At 48.5% G+C, this 15,134-nt stretch overlaps 1 protein-coding gene and 1 pseudogene across 3 annotated transcripts in view; both read right to left on the bottom strand.

Moving 5' to 3' along the window:
- INSR (insulin receptor) overlaps window positions 1–15,134 on the bottom strand; it is a 175,271-nt gene that overhangs the window by 101,461 nt on the left and 58,676 nt on the right. The gene's annotated exons all lie outside the window — the stretch shown is intronic.
- Window positions 8,757–10,464, bottom strand: LOC129461254 (uncharacterized; annotated as a pseudogene).

The following is a 15,134-nucleotide window of genomic DNA, read 5'->3' on the forward strand; positions in this document are numbered from 1 at the left end:
GAAATTCTGATGGGAATTGAAACAGGTTCCTAATCTCATGGTCTCATCTGAGGGAAAAGTGGCTAAGAAGATGGAAGCAGGCCGGGTACGGTGGCTCACGCCTGTAATCCCAGCACTTTGGGAGGCCAGGCCGGGCAGATCACCTGAGGTCAGGAGTTCGAGATCAGCCTGACCAACATGGTGAAACCCCATCTCTACTAAAAATACAAAAAATTTGCCAGGTATGGTGGCGTGCACCTGTAATCCCAGCTACTTGGGAGGCGGAGTCAAGAGAATCGCTTAAACCCAGAAGGCAGAGGTTGCAGTGAGCTGAGATCGTGCCATTGCACTCCAGCCTGGGTGACAGAGCAAGACTCTGTCTCAAAGACAAAAAGAAGATGGATGTAACTGACTGTGCCTCTGAAATCCTAAACAGAATATTGCATGGCGTCTTGAACCTCCGTGATGTTATGCGGTACAAATGAGACGGCCCCTGAACTCCCACTGTGTACCAGGAGTTGGGGAGAAGTGCATAGTAGCAGGACAGACATCCAGAGGATAACAGGGAACCACGGGGGATGTCCCTGGGCTCTGGGTTCGAAAGTACAGGCCCCTTGTATCCAGGATGTCTAGGAAGGAACAAACCGCCACGGTCTAAGGGAGCCACTGCAGGTGTCCCCAGAAGCCACAGCAATGCCACCAGGATGCTGGGGCCCTGTATCCACCTCTCACCAAGCCCCTACTCCGACTCCTGTTGGCCCCTGGCTAGAGACCCGCCCAGAGGTGGTTTCCAGGCCCAGATGCTGGGTTTCTGTTTCCATTTCCCATTGCTGCTGTCACAAATGCCCACAAATGTAAAATGACATACATTCATTATTTTCTCTTGCATCAGGATCTTACTCTGTTGCCTAGGCTGGAGTGCAATGGTGCAATCGTGGCTCACTGCAGCCTCGAACTCCTGGGCTCAAGCAATCCTCCCACCTCAACCTCCCAAGTAGCTGGGAATATAGATGTGTGCCACCAAGCCCAGCTAATTTTTCTTTCTTTTTTTTTTTAGAGATGGGGTCTTGCTATGTTGCCCAGACTGGTCTCAAACTCCTAGCCTCAAGAAATCATCCCACCTTGGCCTCCCAAAGCACTGGCATTACAGGCATGAACCACCATGCCCTGCCTATTTTCTTACAGTTTTGGTGGTGAAAAGCCTAAAATGAGTCTTACAGGGTTAAAATCAAGATGTCACAAAGGCTGGTTCCTTCTGGAGGCTCCAGAGAGAATCCAGCTTTTAAGGCTGCCCCTTTTTCTTGGCCATAGCACTTCAATCTCTCGCCTCCCTCTTTCCTTGAAAAGGATCCCTGTGATGGCATCTGGTGCACCAGATAATCTAGGATCATCCCCCTATCTCAAGATCCTCAACTTAATCACATCTGCAAAGAGCCTTGTGCCAAGTGAGGTACCAAATTCACAGGTGACAGGGATTACGATGTGGGCATCTCTAGGGGAAGGGAAAGGCATCATTCAACCGACCACATTCACCCTTCCTGGTATTTTCCTCTCCCAGCCACAGAGTGTTTCAGTAGCAGTCATCGGGTGATATCTCTCACCTTTTACTTTTTTCTTTCTTTCTTTTTTGAGACAGAGTCTTGCTCTGTCGCCCACGCTGGAGTTCAGTGGCACGATCTCGGCTCACCGCAAGCTCCGCCTCCAGGGTTCACACCATTCTCCTGCCTCAGCCTCCCAAGTAGCTGGGACTACAGGTGCCCGCCACCATGCCCGGCTAATTTTTTTTTTTTTTTTTGTATTTTTAGTAGAGACGGGGTTTCACCATGTTAGCCAGGATGGTCTCAATCTCTTGACCTTGTGATCTACCCGCCTTGGCCTCCCAAAGTGCTGGGATTACAGGCATGAGCCACCGTGCACGGCCTTCTTTTTTTTCTTTTGTAAAAACAAAACGGAAAAGTTGCAAGGGTGATACAGAGAGTTCTCATGTACCCATCACTCAGCAGAGAGATAAATCCCCAGGAATGGAACAGAACGTGGCACCCAAGAATCCGCTGCTCAGGAGAGTCCCCAGAGCTCTCTCCACCGTGGGAGGATGGGAGGATGGTGACAGAGATAGAAGAGTCCCTGCCTTGTGGTGGGGGAAGAGAGATTGCAGAATGGTGAGCAAAGAAATAAACATGTTCCACCTCCATAGGAAAACACAGGGGGAAGGGGAGAAATTCTGAGCCCCCGGGGGTCATGTGGCAGTGTCTTGGAGACATTTCTGGTTGTCGCAACCGGTATGGGGTGGGAGTGCTACTGGTATCTAGTGGGGAGAGGCCAGGGATGCTACTCAACACCCTAAAATGTCCAGGACAGCCACCACCAGAGAGATAATCCAGCTCCAAATGTCCTCAGTACTGCGGTTGAATAAGCAGGGAGTGAGGAAATTTCATCTAAAAGAAATCAAATCAGTTGCCTAATGTCACCCTGCTCAAAAAGGGCAGACCTGGAGTTAACAACAATGAGTTTTTCTCAGAGATTCTGCACACTGAACTTCTTGCCTCTTGTTTTTTGTTTTGTTGGTTTTTTCTGTTTGTTTCTTTGTTTTTATGAAACGGAGTCTCGCTCTGTTGCCCAGGCTGGAGTGCAGTGGCATGATCTCGGCTCTCTGCAACCTCCGCCTCCTGGGTTTAAGTGATTCTCCTGCCTCAGCCACCCAAGTGCCTGGGATTAGAGGCACCCACCGCCACATCTGGCTAATTTTTTGTATATTTTTTGTACAGATGGGGTTTCTCCATGTTGGCCAGGCTGGTCTCCAACTCCTGACCCCAGGTGATCCACCTGCCTTGGCCTCCCAAAGTGCTGAGATTACAGGTGTGAGATTAAGGCCCAGCCCTTGCCTGTTGTTTGAGCAAAGATAATCTGAGGAAATCATATGAGGAAGGATCACAGGGAAAAGCACGTAGGTAGAGGGAACAGCAAGTGCAGAGGCTTAGAGGTGGCAGGAAGGCAGCCAGTGAGCTCCAGCCAAGGGTCCCATGTCAGAGAAGTAGGTAACTGGCTTGTTGGTGGCAGCAAAGAAGGCATGAACCATTTGCTCTTCTGTGCAGCAGTCACTCTGTGTGTGGTTTTCAGACATATTTAAAGTGGATTTAAAAAACAAACAAACAAAAAGGACTTGCAATCCAACATCTGAGTAGGGGCTTTGTTAGGCTTCCCAGGACCTGGGGAAATTACCCAGGATTCAGGATAAAACTGCAGGGGTGTCTGTTGCAGGGACCAGATATATTCCTCTCTCCTGACCACAACCTTTCCAACCTCCACACTGGCCTCTGAAGCTCCAGGCTCCAGTTACTTCCACTGACCACCCCCGGGGCTGGAAGCCATGGAGGGGAGTTCTGCAGCTCTTTGGGCTTCACACGTTGCTCTGATTGTCATGCTTTGGATTAGCAAGACCTCTCTCAGTTTGTGAGAACAGAAAGCTCAGTTTTACAGAGAGAGAGAGAGAGATGAGGGAGGGAGAGAGAGAAGGAAGGAAGGAGGGAGGGAGGGAGGGAGGGAGGGAGGGAAGGAAGGAAGGAAGGAAGGAAGGAAGGAAGGAAGGAAGGAAGGAGGGAAAGGGAAGGGAAGGGAGAGAGAGAGAGAGAAGGAAGGAAGGGAAGGGAGAGAGAAGGAAGGAAGGAAGGAAGGAAGGAAGGAAGGAAGGAAGGAAGGAAGGAAGGGGAGAGAGAAAGAGAAGGAAGGAAGGAAGGGGGAAGGAAGTAAAGAAGGAAGGAAGGGAGGGAAGGGAAGGGAGAGAGAGAGAGAAGGATGGAAGGGAAGGGAGAGAAGGAAGGAAGGAAGGAAGGAAGGAAGGAAGGAAGGAAGGAAGGAAAGGGAGAGAGAGAGAGAAGGAAGGAAGGAAGGGAAGGGAAGGGGAGAGAGAGAGAAGGAAGGAAGGAAAGGAGGGAGGGAGGGAAGGAAGGGAAAGAAAGAAAATTAAAAAAAAGAAAAGAACAATTGCTGGCTCATTTAACTAACAAGTCATAGGACAAGGATGCTTTCAGGTACAGCTAGATCCAGGTGTCAAATGACGTCATGGGGACCCCATCTCTCTCCCTTTCCTTTTCTCAGTCCTGCTTCCTTCTATGATGTCAGAAGTCTGAGACAGGTGGTCTCTACATGGTGGCTCCTGGAGGAAGATGTACCAAGGAAAAGTCTCTCTTTCTATCACTCCCACCAAAGTCCCAGAACTGAATCTTATGGAACCCTCTGGGGTCCCATGCCCACCCCTGAACCAATCATGGAGGCTGGAGGAATTAAGAAAGCTGATTGGCTCAGACCAGCCAATCATAAGAGTCTGAAGGAATAAAGGAAGCTGGCTCTGGGAATAGAGTCCACACAACGAGGTCTGAGTGGCTTCTCAAGCAAAATATGATTCTAACCCATGCAAAATCTGGTTCTATCTCCAGGAATGCTGAGTAGGCAAATCTGAATGCCTCCTCTCCAGAGATGAGTAATCTTGTGTTTGCCTCCTTTTCAAGTTGGTGGCAAAAGTGAATCCTATTTTTTTGTTTTATTTTATTTTTGAGACGGAGTCTCGCCCTGTCGCCCAGGCTGGAGTGCAGTGGCGCGATCTTGGCTCACTGCAACCTCCGCCTCCCGGGTTCAAACGAGTCTCCTGCCTCAGTTTCCCAAGGAGCTGGGGCTACAGGCGCGCCACCACGCCTGGCTAATTTTTCTATTTTAAGTAGAGACGGGGTTTTGCCATGTTGGACAGGCTGGTCTCGAACTCCTGACCTCAGGTCATCCTCCCGCCTTGGCCTCCTAAAGTGCTGGGATTACAAATGTGAGCCACCGTGCCCGGCCACGAATCCTATTTTTACAACTTGTGCCAACGCTAGGTAGGTTCGGTCTTGTTATGCCCATTCGAAAAACTGGGACTAACAGAACATATGTTATGCAGTGACCAAGAAAATTAAATAAAATAACAGATATAAAACACTTAGCACAGGGTCTAGTATTTGGTAAGCCTGCCACACATTGGCCATTATTATTCCTATATTTTAAATTTTACTGGTAACATAATAGTATGATTTGAATATTTTCCCCCTCCAAAACTCATGTTGAAATGTAATTCCTCATGTGGCAGCATTGAGAGGTGGGGCCTTTAAGAGGTGATTATGAGGGCTCTGTCCTCATAAGTGGATTAATCCATTCATGGATTAATGGTTTATCATAGGAGCGGGACTGGTGGTTTTATAAGAAGAGGAAGAGAGACCTGAGCTGACACTCTCAGCCCCCTCGCCATGTGATGCCCTGCTCCGTGTCAGGACTCTGCAGAGTCCCCACCGGCAAGAAGGTCTTCACCAGGCCGGGCGCAGTGGCTCATGCCTGTAATCCCAGCACTTTGGGAGGCTAAGGTGGGCGGATCACTTGAGGTGAGGAGTTTGAGACTAACCTGGCCAACATGGCGAGACCCCATTTCTACTAAAAACACAAAAATTAACCGGCTGTGGTGTTGTGCACCTGTAATCCCAGCTACTCGGGAGGCTGAAGTGGGAGAATCTCTTGAACCCAGGAGGCAGAGGTTGCAGTGAGCTGAGATTGTGCCACTGCACTCCAGCCTGGGCAATAGAGTGAGACCCCATCGAAGAAGAAGAAAGAAGAAGAAGAGGAAGAGGAGGTGGAAAAGAAGGAGGAAGAAGAGGAGGAGGAGGAAGAGGAAGAGGAGGAAGAGGAGGAGGAGGAAGAGGAGGAGGAGGAGGAGGAGGAGGAGGAGGAGGAGGAGGAGGAGGAGGAGGAGGCAGGGTGCAGTGGCTCATGCCTGTAATCCCAGAACTTTGGGAGACCGAGGCAGGCGGATCACCTGAGGTCAGGAGTTCGAGACCAGCCTGGCCAGCATGGTGAAACCCCGTTTCTACTAAAAATACAAAAATAAGCCGGTTGTGGTGGCTCACATCTGTAATCCCAGCTACTTGGAACGCTGAAGCAGGAGAATCGCTTGAACCTGAGAGGCGGAGGTTGCAGTGAGCTGAGATCGCACCACTGCACTCCAGCCTGGGCTACAGAGCGAGATTCCGTCTCAAAAAAAAAAAAAAAAAAAGAGATCCCTCCTTTTAGGATAAAGTTTGCATGGACTCTGGCATCACACTGAGTTTCAACTTTTCCTTTCTAGCTATGTCCCCTTCTCTAGGCAATTCAGCTACTCCAGGCCCCCCTTCCACTTGCCAGGACACAGGAATCATAGTAACACTCATCTGGCAGGGCTGTTGTCGGGATCAAGTACAATTATACAGCAGACTTGGGGTTCTGAAGCAGCTGGGAAGATCCACAAGCCACGATATATTGAGCACCCACTGTTTACAGTTATCCACCAGGCCCATGATCCTCCTAACAATTTTTTCATTTTTCTGCACAACACCATTTAGGAAAGGCTAAGTCAGAGTCTGGGGTGGGTTGAAAGCTAGAAGACACTGTGAACCTATGTCCTCAGTTTAAAAAAAAAAAAAAAAAAAAATCAGGAGTGACCCATGCTCAGCTGATAGTATTAACAGAGAAGGAAAGAAGGCGACAGAGACTCTTCCCCAACATCTATCTAGCCCAGCTTGGCACTTTGGACCCCAGCCTGTATGGAAATTCCTGGCCTCTGATGACCTCGAGCTGTCTTGGCCCTTAATCCTAACTCTGAACCTATTTCCTTACTCAGATAGAGGTCTGACATTTGACACGTGTCCCCCACCTCCAGCACCCATCTGGCTTCCTTATTTTCTGGTTTTTTAAGAGACAGGGTCTTGCTCTGTTGTCCCGGCTGGCGTTCAGTGGTGTGACTGTAGCTCACTGTGCATCAAACTCCTGGGGTCAAGCAATCCTCCTGCTTCAGCCTCCGGAGTAGCTGGGACTACAGCCATGGGCCACCACAGCTGGCTAATTTTTTTATTTGTTTAGAGACAGGGTCTTGCTACATTGCCCAGGTTGGTCTTGAATTCCTGGCCTCAAGTGATCCTCCCGCCTCGACCTCCCAAAGTACTGGGATTACAGGCACGAACCACGATGTCCAGCCTGGCTTCCCTATTTGGCGGTGATTATGTCCACTCCTTGCTCTTGGTGGAGGAAACAGCTATGTCTTTGGGGAGGGCCAGGCTGGAGGTAACTACGCTTCCTTAGAGGAAGCTATAGGTATAAGAAAGCCTGCTTACTCCAGGGACAGGGAGGCCAGCTCCCTTGCAAAAAAGGCAAAGAGGGAGGCCAATGAAAAACTGGCTAAAACTGGCTGGGTGCTGTGGCTCGTGCCTGTAATCCCAGCACTTTGGGAGACCGAGGAGGGTGGATCACCTGAGGTCACGAGTTTGAGACCAGCCTGGCCAGCATAGCAAAATGCCATCTCTACTAAAAATACAAAAATTAGCCCAGTGTGGTGGCGTGCACCTGTAATCCCAGCTACTCGGGAGGCTGAGGCAGGAGAATTGCTTGAACCTGGGAGGCAGAGGTTGCAGTGAGCTGAGACTGCGCCACTGCACTCCAGCCTGGGTGACAGAGTGAGACTCTGTCTCAAAGACAAACAAACAAACAAAAAACAACTGGCTAAAACTAAAGAGGTTATCATGTGCCACGCACTACACTTTACATCTCACGAGCCTTAATTACCTCATCTGATTTTCACCCAAACCAAGAAATGGAAGTATCTAGAGAAAGAAGCCCAGCATAAAGACACAAGGGAGCATTTTTGGAGGTAACCATTGACAGAAATGAGTTAAAGAAAATTCAATCGGTGTCCAGGCTCTGGTGTAAAATTCTGCTTTGGGGTGAAACGTAGGGTTACCTGGGTGCACTGTGATGGTCCTGGCTAACCAATAGCAGGTGGGCTTTTGCAGAGATAATCCAGGGCCCTGTGATGAGTTGGTCACCCTAGTGACCCAATTTTGGCCTCCAGATATTGGCTTCTGGCCAATTCTAGGAGGGTCAGGAAGCCAAGTTTGGCACAGAATGTGCTGCTTCTTCATCGAACTCCTATTCACCCTTCAAAACCTAGTACAAAAGTTCCCTTCCTCTGTAAGGCAGAGTATAGCAGGAAAAGCTAGGGTTCTGAAGCCAGAGAGACTGTGGGTTCAAATCCTAGCTCTGTGAAAAGATTGTTATATGGACCATGTGCCTGGGAGACAATACATACTCAATAACTGTATATAGCTGGTGCTCAATAGTGACTTATGGATGTTCCCAGGTGCTTCAAAGCCCTTAACCTGATGGATGTTACTCTATTAAACCCAAAATTTCCCATCTTCCCTCCTCTAAGCCACCAGAATAGACTGGAACAAAAAAAAAAAAAATTTTTTTTTTTTTGAGACCAAGTCTCTCTCTGCCACACAGGCTGGAGTGCAGTGGCACGATCTCAGCTCACTGCAACCTCTGCCTCCCAGGTTCAAGCCATTCTCCAACCTCAGCCTCCAGTAGCTGGGACTACAGGCGTACACCACCACACCCAGCTAATTTTTATATTTTTAGTAGAGATGGGGTTTCACCATGTTGGCCAGGATGGTCTCGACCTCGTGATCTGCCTGCCTCAACCTCCCAAAGTGCTGGGATTACAAGAGTGAGCTACCACACCAGGCCAATTTTTTTTCTTTTTTTAAAGACAAAGTCTTGTCACATGCGCAAACCAGGTCATGCAAATCTCTGTTTCAGTCTTTCTCCCTCAACCTCAAGCCCTGACACCAAGCAGGGCTGTTTTCCACTTGGCTTTTCCTCTGCCAAGAATTTCCCCAGAGCACAAACAGAGGCGTGCAGTGAAGTAAACACGGAAAGCTCTGAAAACCCATTCATGGGCAGCTCAAAGGTGTCGAGACATCAGGGTGTGTGGCCGAGCTTTCCGCCATGGGGACAGCGAGCCTTCACGAAGCCGAGGCGACTTGCTGACGGCCCCACTCCAGGTGACCAAGCCACATCTCAACCAGAGGAAGGAGAACACACAAAGAAAGACACTGTCTCTGCTGGAGGGCGATGGTCCAGGCAGTGCACCCTGGACGAAGGGGCCAAGAAGCCATAAGATGTGCATCCCAAGGAAATGCACAGTGGTTACAAATACAACAAAGAGTGTTTGGATGAAGCTGGTGTCTGAAAGTGGAGACAGCTCTGGCTAACCAATAGCAGGTGGGCTTTTGCAGAGATAATCCAGGGCCCTTTTCACAGAGACCTAGGGCTGTAAGGAAGTCCCCCAAACCCCCAATAAATATCCAGGTTCAGGCCGGGCGCGGTGGCTCAAGCCTGTAATCCCAGCACTTTGGGAGGCCGAGGCGGGCGGATCACGAGGTCAGGAGATCGAGACCATCCTGGCTAACACGGTGAAACCCCGTCTCTACTAAAAATACAAAAAATTAGCCGGGTGTGTTGGCGGGCGCCTGTAGTCCCAGCCACTCGGGAGGCTGAGGCAGGAGAATGGCGTGAACCCGGGAGCCGGAGCTTGCAGTGAGCCGAGATCGCGCCACTGCACTCCAGCCTGGGCAACAGAGCGAGACTCCGTCTCAAAAAAAAAAAAAAAAAAAAAAAAAAAAAAAAAAAAAATAAATAAATAAATAAATATCCAGGTTCTGCTTGTCTCTAAATTAGCCGGGTGAAGAAAACTTGGTCCAAACTGCATCAGTGGTGGGGGTGGGGGAACAGAGGAAAGAAAAGGGGATGAGAGAAAGAGACAGACAGACAGTCAGACAGACAGAGACAGAGAGGGGAGTATCCCATCAAGGCAGCAGGGCAGCAGCAAAGAGGACAGAGGAGAGAGGAGGGGAGAGGGGAGGCTGTGGCCACATGCTATGTAACACTTAGAGTTTCCTATGCACCCAGCACTATTCCAATTATTAACCATTTATTTCCCCCAACAATCCTAGATGTTACCATTTTACAGAGGAGAAGACTGAGGCACAGAGAGGTTCAGTAACCTGCCCATGGTCACACAGCTATTGAGTGGCTGAGCCACAAGAAGACACTCGCTCCATCAATGTTACTGTGGGCCAGTTGCTATCATGGGTGTAAGATGATCCTCAAGGAGAAACGCTGATGTTCCCCTTCCCCGACACTTTCTCCAGATCAGCTTCGGGGTGCTTGAGTGCCTGGCCCACCACCCCTCCCCCCAGCACCAAGCCAAAATGCTTGAGTGACACTCTGTGATTCTCCGGTGTACCATGTCACCAATTAGGTGTTTCACGAGGGGCTTCCAAGAGGGAAGGACCTGTCTGTTTTCTTCTCTATGGCTATGTCCTGACTCCCCAGCCCAGCACTTGAGTAATACATAAACCCATCCTCATTAAATGACTATCACCATATTCCCCCAGATTCCTTGGTCCCCCAAGTCTAGGGACGTGGTTTTTGTTGGTAGCACCGCAGTGTCAAGCCACAGAGCCACAAGGCTGACGTTGGGCTCTTGGTTTCCATTCCCCCGCCTCAAAAAAAGAGCAGAGAATAATTGCAGAGTGCCCCTCACCCCCATTCCAGCACCCTGGTCCAGGGGTCCTCGAATGGAGGCGATTCCGCCCACCAGGAGACACCTGACAGTGTCTGGAGACATTTGTGTTTGCCATGCCTCGGGGGCGGCGCTCCTGGCATGGAGTGGGTGGAAGCCAGGGATGCTACTCAGCACCCGCACTGCCCAGGACGGCCCCACCCCAGAGAACAATCCAGCCCCAGTGTCCGCAGGACCCAGATGGAGAAACCCCGTCCCGGAATGAGAAGCCCCTTTCCTCCACCACATCAAAGCCAAGATGACGTCTCTGAGTTTGACACAAGGTTAGGGGGAAGTCTCATTTTTCAAATGGCTGGTGTAACACTAAAAAAGGAAAATTAAAAACGTCTGAAGATCGGCCAGGCGCGGTGCTTCACGCCTGTAATCCCAGCACTTTGGGAGGCCAAGGTGGGAGGATCACTAAGTCAAGAGATCAAGACCATCCTGGCCAACATGGTGAAACCCCATCTCTACTAAAAATACAAAAAAAAATTAGCTGGGCGTGGTAGCATGTGCCTGTAGTCCCAGCTACTCAGGAGGCTGAGGCAGGAGAATGGCTTGAACCTAGGAGGTGGAGGTTGCAGTGAGCCAAGATCGCCACTGCACTCCAGCCTGGCAACAGAGACAGACTCCGTCTCAAGGGAAAGAAAAAAAAACTCTGAGTACCAACTACAGTGGCTCCTGCCTGTAATCCCAGCAATCTGGGAGGCCGAGGCAGAAGAGTTGCTTGAGCCTGAGAGGTCAAGACCATCCCTGGCCACATAGTGAGACCCCATCTCTACAAAAAAAATATAAAAATTAGCCAGGCGCGATGGTGTACACCTGTGGTCCCAGCTACTCGGGAAGCTGAAGTGGGAGGATTGCTTGAAGTCAAGGCTACAGTAAGCCATGATCACGCCACTGCACGCCAGCCTGGGCAACAGAGCCAGACCCTGTTTCCAAAAAAAAAAAATGCCTGAAGGAGGAGGTGAGTCCTAGAAACAGCCCAATTTCATCTCCATACACCCCTACTCCAAACAGTTTTCCAAATTGCAAAAATGGCTGATAAAAAAAATTCTTTAAGCTGATGTAAAAACCAATGCCCTACTCGCCCTGCCAATTTTGCTACTCTTCAGCAAGATCCCAGCAGCTCCACTTGGATGCTGGAAACACATGCCAGAGGAGACTTATGATGCTAATTTCCTTTAGTAAACAGTTCAAATCTTGTCTTGGACACCAATGAAATAAGAAAAGCTAGCCACAGGCTGTGTGGAATTCTTTCCTCTTAACACTAAGCATGAGGCATTCCATGACTTTTGCTCTTGGGATGGCAAACATGAATGTTTCTAGAACACTGAGTTTTCCAGCATATACCTTTTCCGGTTATTTTTAGTAGGTTTGGTGTGAAAAATTAACAAATTCACTATTTGTTGCTGGACAGTCCTTCTGGAAGAAAGAACTGTGTGTTAAATACCAGCTGAACAATCAAGCAAGCATTTGCATTCTTTTTTTTTTTTTTTTTTAAGACAGGGTATGGCTCTGTTGCCCAGGCTGGAGTGCAGTGGCGCGATCACAGCTCACTGCAGCCTCTACCTCCTGAGCTCAAGCAATCCTCTCAACTCAGCCTCTCAAGTAGCTGGGACTACAGGCATGCAATACCACACCCGGCTAATTTTTGTATTTTTTGTAGAGATGGGGTTTCACCAAGCTGCCCAGGCTGGTCTCAAACTCCTGGACTCCAGCGATCCGCTTGCCTCAGTCTCCCCAAATGCTGCAAATACAGGCATAAGCCACTGCACCCGGTCAACGTTTGCATTTTCGTCGAAAGATCACGTGCTTTTTCCAAAGCATGCGAGAGTTTTGCATCGACTCCAGCCAGCTTAGACCTAATGTGGGTCCTCGCCTTTCACCAAGAGGACCAGCGGCTATTGCAGATGCCCTTGCAAGTTACAAAACATGGTCTCCATCAAGCCACACAGGGTTATGGATCAGAAAGGCAGCCCACCCTGATGAAAACCACAGTCGTGGTACAGATTGTTTTGTTTTTGTTTTTGTTTTTCCAGAACACTGATATGTATCCTCAATGGTTAACACTGTGTCCTAAAAGGTGTTTTTCTGTTTCTTAACATACCAGAAACAAGATGGTCTGAGACCGCGACCTTCACACTAGGGTCATATTTCAACACAGAAACCAGGGTAGCATCACCCAGAAAAAAAAAAAAAGCAGGGGGAAATAAATCAGACTGTCCCAAATCTAGGGCCTCTCTCAGGGCACAAGAAACAGCCCCAGAGGGTCCCCATGGGTCCTGCTCCCTAAGGCCATTTGTCTCTGTTCACTGTGGTACAGGGTGGTTCTGAAACGCATCCCAACTTTAGTGATGACACAGGGGCCGGCAAGTATCCAGACCTATAGTCCACCAGACTTTCCATGAAGAGCTGCCCTAAAATGAATATCGACACTTGGCCAGAAGCAACAAAATAACATTCCACTCTGCTTGAAAATTGAGGCGGGGGCTTAAAGGCTTATTTTTAAGAGCTTAACAGCTTAGCAAAATAAATCTGCTGTCATTATACACAGACAAATGTCATTTATGTCTCTTGCATCTATGAGACAATCAAGATTTCATGATCACACCCCATTTACTCAGTGAGGCTAAAGACAGGAAGGTCAAGAGTATTAACAATTATATAATTATCCTCTGCAGTAAAACAATTGAGGCATTCCACTCAAATCAGAAATGAGACTGGGCTGACCATATTCAGCTGCGTCACTGAACACTGTTCTGGAAGTTCCTGCTATAACAAGGTTAAGAGCAATAACTGGTCTAATTATTGGCAAAAGGCAACAAGTCGTCATTATCTGCAGATGCTGCAATTATAGAGTTGGAAAATTGAAGGGAATCAATTGCAGGGCTTTTAGACTAGTAAGCATTTAATAAGGTAGCAGTGAGTGAAGAAAACACAATCCCTGTCCCCTATTCTACAAAATAATCACTTTTAATACTTCAAAACATCTCTCTTATATTAGATGACAGACGCACGGATAGATGGAGAGATGAATGGATACGTGGATGGGTGAATGAATGGGTGGGTGGAGGGATGGATGAATGAATAAGTGGATGTATGGATGGGTGGATAGATGGATGAGAAGGTTGGTAGGTGAGTGGTTGGAAGGGATGGAGGGACAGGTGTGTGGATTGTTGGGAGAGCAGATAGAAGGATGGATGGATGGATGGATTGATGTCTGGGTGGATGGATGGATGGATGAGTGGATGTATGGATGGATGGGTGATTGGATGAGTGGATGGATGGATGGGTGAGTGGATGGATGGATGGGTGAGTGAATGGATGAATGGGTGAGTGGATGAATGGATGGGTGAGTGAATGGATGAATGGATGAGTGGATGAATGGTTGGAGGAATGGATGGATGGATGGATGGATGGATGGATGGATGGATGGATAGATAATAGATGGGTGGGTGGTGAATGGACCGGATGAATGGATGGATGGATGGATGGATGGATGGATGGATGGATGAATGGATGGGCAGATGAGCAAGTGGATGGAGGGATGGATGGATGGATGGCTGGATGGATGAATGGATGCATGGGCAGATGAGCAAGTGGATGGAGGGATGGATGGATGAATGGATGGATGGATGGATGAATGGATGAATGGATGGATGGATGGATGGATGGATGGATGGATGGATGGATGGACGGGCAGATGAGCAAGTGGATGGAGGGATGGATGGATGGATGGATGGATGGACAGATAGATGGATGGGCAGATGAGCAAGGCAGTCATAGATATAAAGCCAGCAATCTAAGAACAATGCTTACAAGAAGTAGACAAACTGTGTCTGAAGCAAAATCACAAAACATTTCTAAGAATAGGAAAGAACCCTTGGGAACGTGGAGAGGAAATCCATGACATAGGAGAGTACGAGTAAATACCGTCAAGGTGCTCCTTCTCTCCATCAATTTATGAACTTCACGTACAATCAAACCCATAAAGGGCCTCTGGGTCTGTGTTTTCCTTTTCCTGTGCTTCCCCTTTTCTTTCTTGGAACTTGGCTACAGTTTTTAAACTTTTGGAAGCATAAACAAAGCAAGGATGCTTTTGAAAAATGAAAAAGAAGAATTACTCCGGAGGATACATTTACAGTCTTTATTTTTTGTTTATTTGTTTGTTTGTTTGTTTGTTTTTGAGACAAGGTCTTGCTCCATTGCCCAGGCTGGAGTGCAGTGGCACAATCATGGCTCACTGCAGCCTCAAACTCCTGAAGTCAAGTGATGCTCCCACCTCAGCCTCCCAAGTAGCTGGGACTACAAGTCAGTGCCATCATGCTCAGCTAATTTTGCTTTTTCTTTTTTTGTTTTTGTTTTTGTAAAGGTGGGGTCTTGCTATGTTGTCCAGGCCGGCCTCAAACTCCTGGCTTCAAGGAAGTCTTCTGTCTCAACCTCCCAAAACACTGAATTTACAGACATGAGTCACCATACCCGGCTCAGAACATTTATCCATATTGTTCTCGGCCACATTCTCAGAGCCTAGCACAGCACCTGGCTCTTAGCAGATGGACAGAAGGCACAAGTCAATGAATGGGCAGCTTAGGTAGGGAAGATGGATTTGAAGGCCACGTAAGGAGTTAAAGGGATGGGACTCAGTAATTGATCAGGTGTAGCAATGAGGGAGAGAAAGATTCCCAGCTCTAGACTGAGGTCA

The sequence above is a fragment of the Symphalangus syndactylus genome, chromosome 13 (genome assembly GCF_028878055.3).
Source record: "Symphalangus syndactylus isolate Jambi chromosome 13, NHGRI_mSymSyn1-v2.1_pri, whole genome shotgun sequence".
In the NCBI taxonomy this organism is placed as follows: Eukaryota; Metazoa; Chordata; class Mammalia; order Primates; family Hylobatidae; genus Symphalangus; species Symphalangus syndactylus.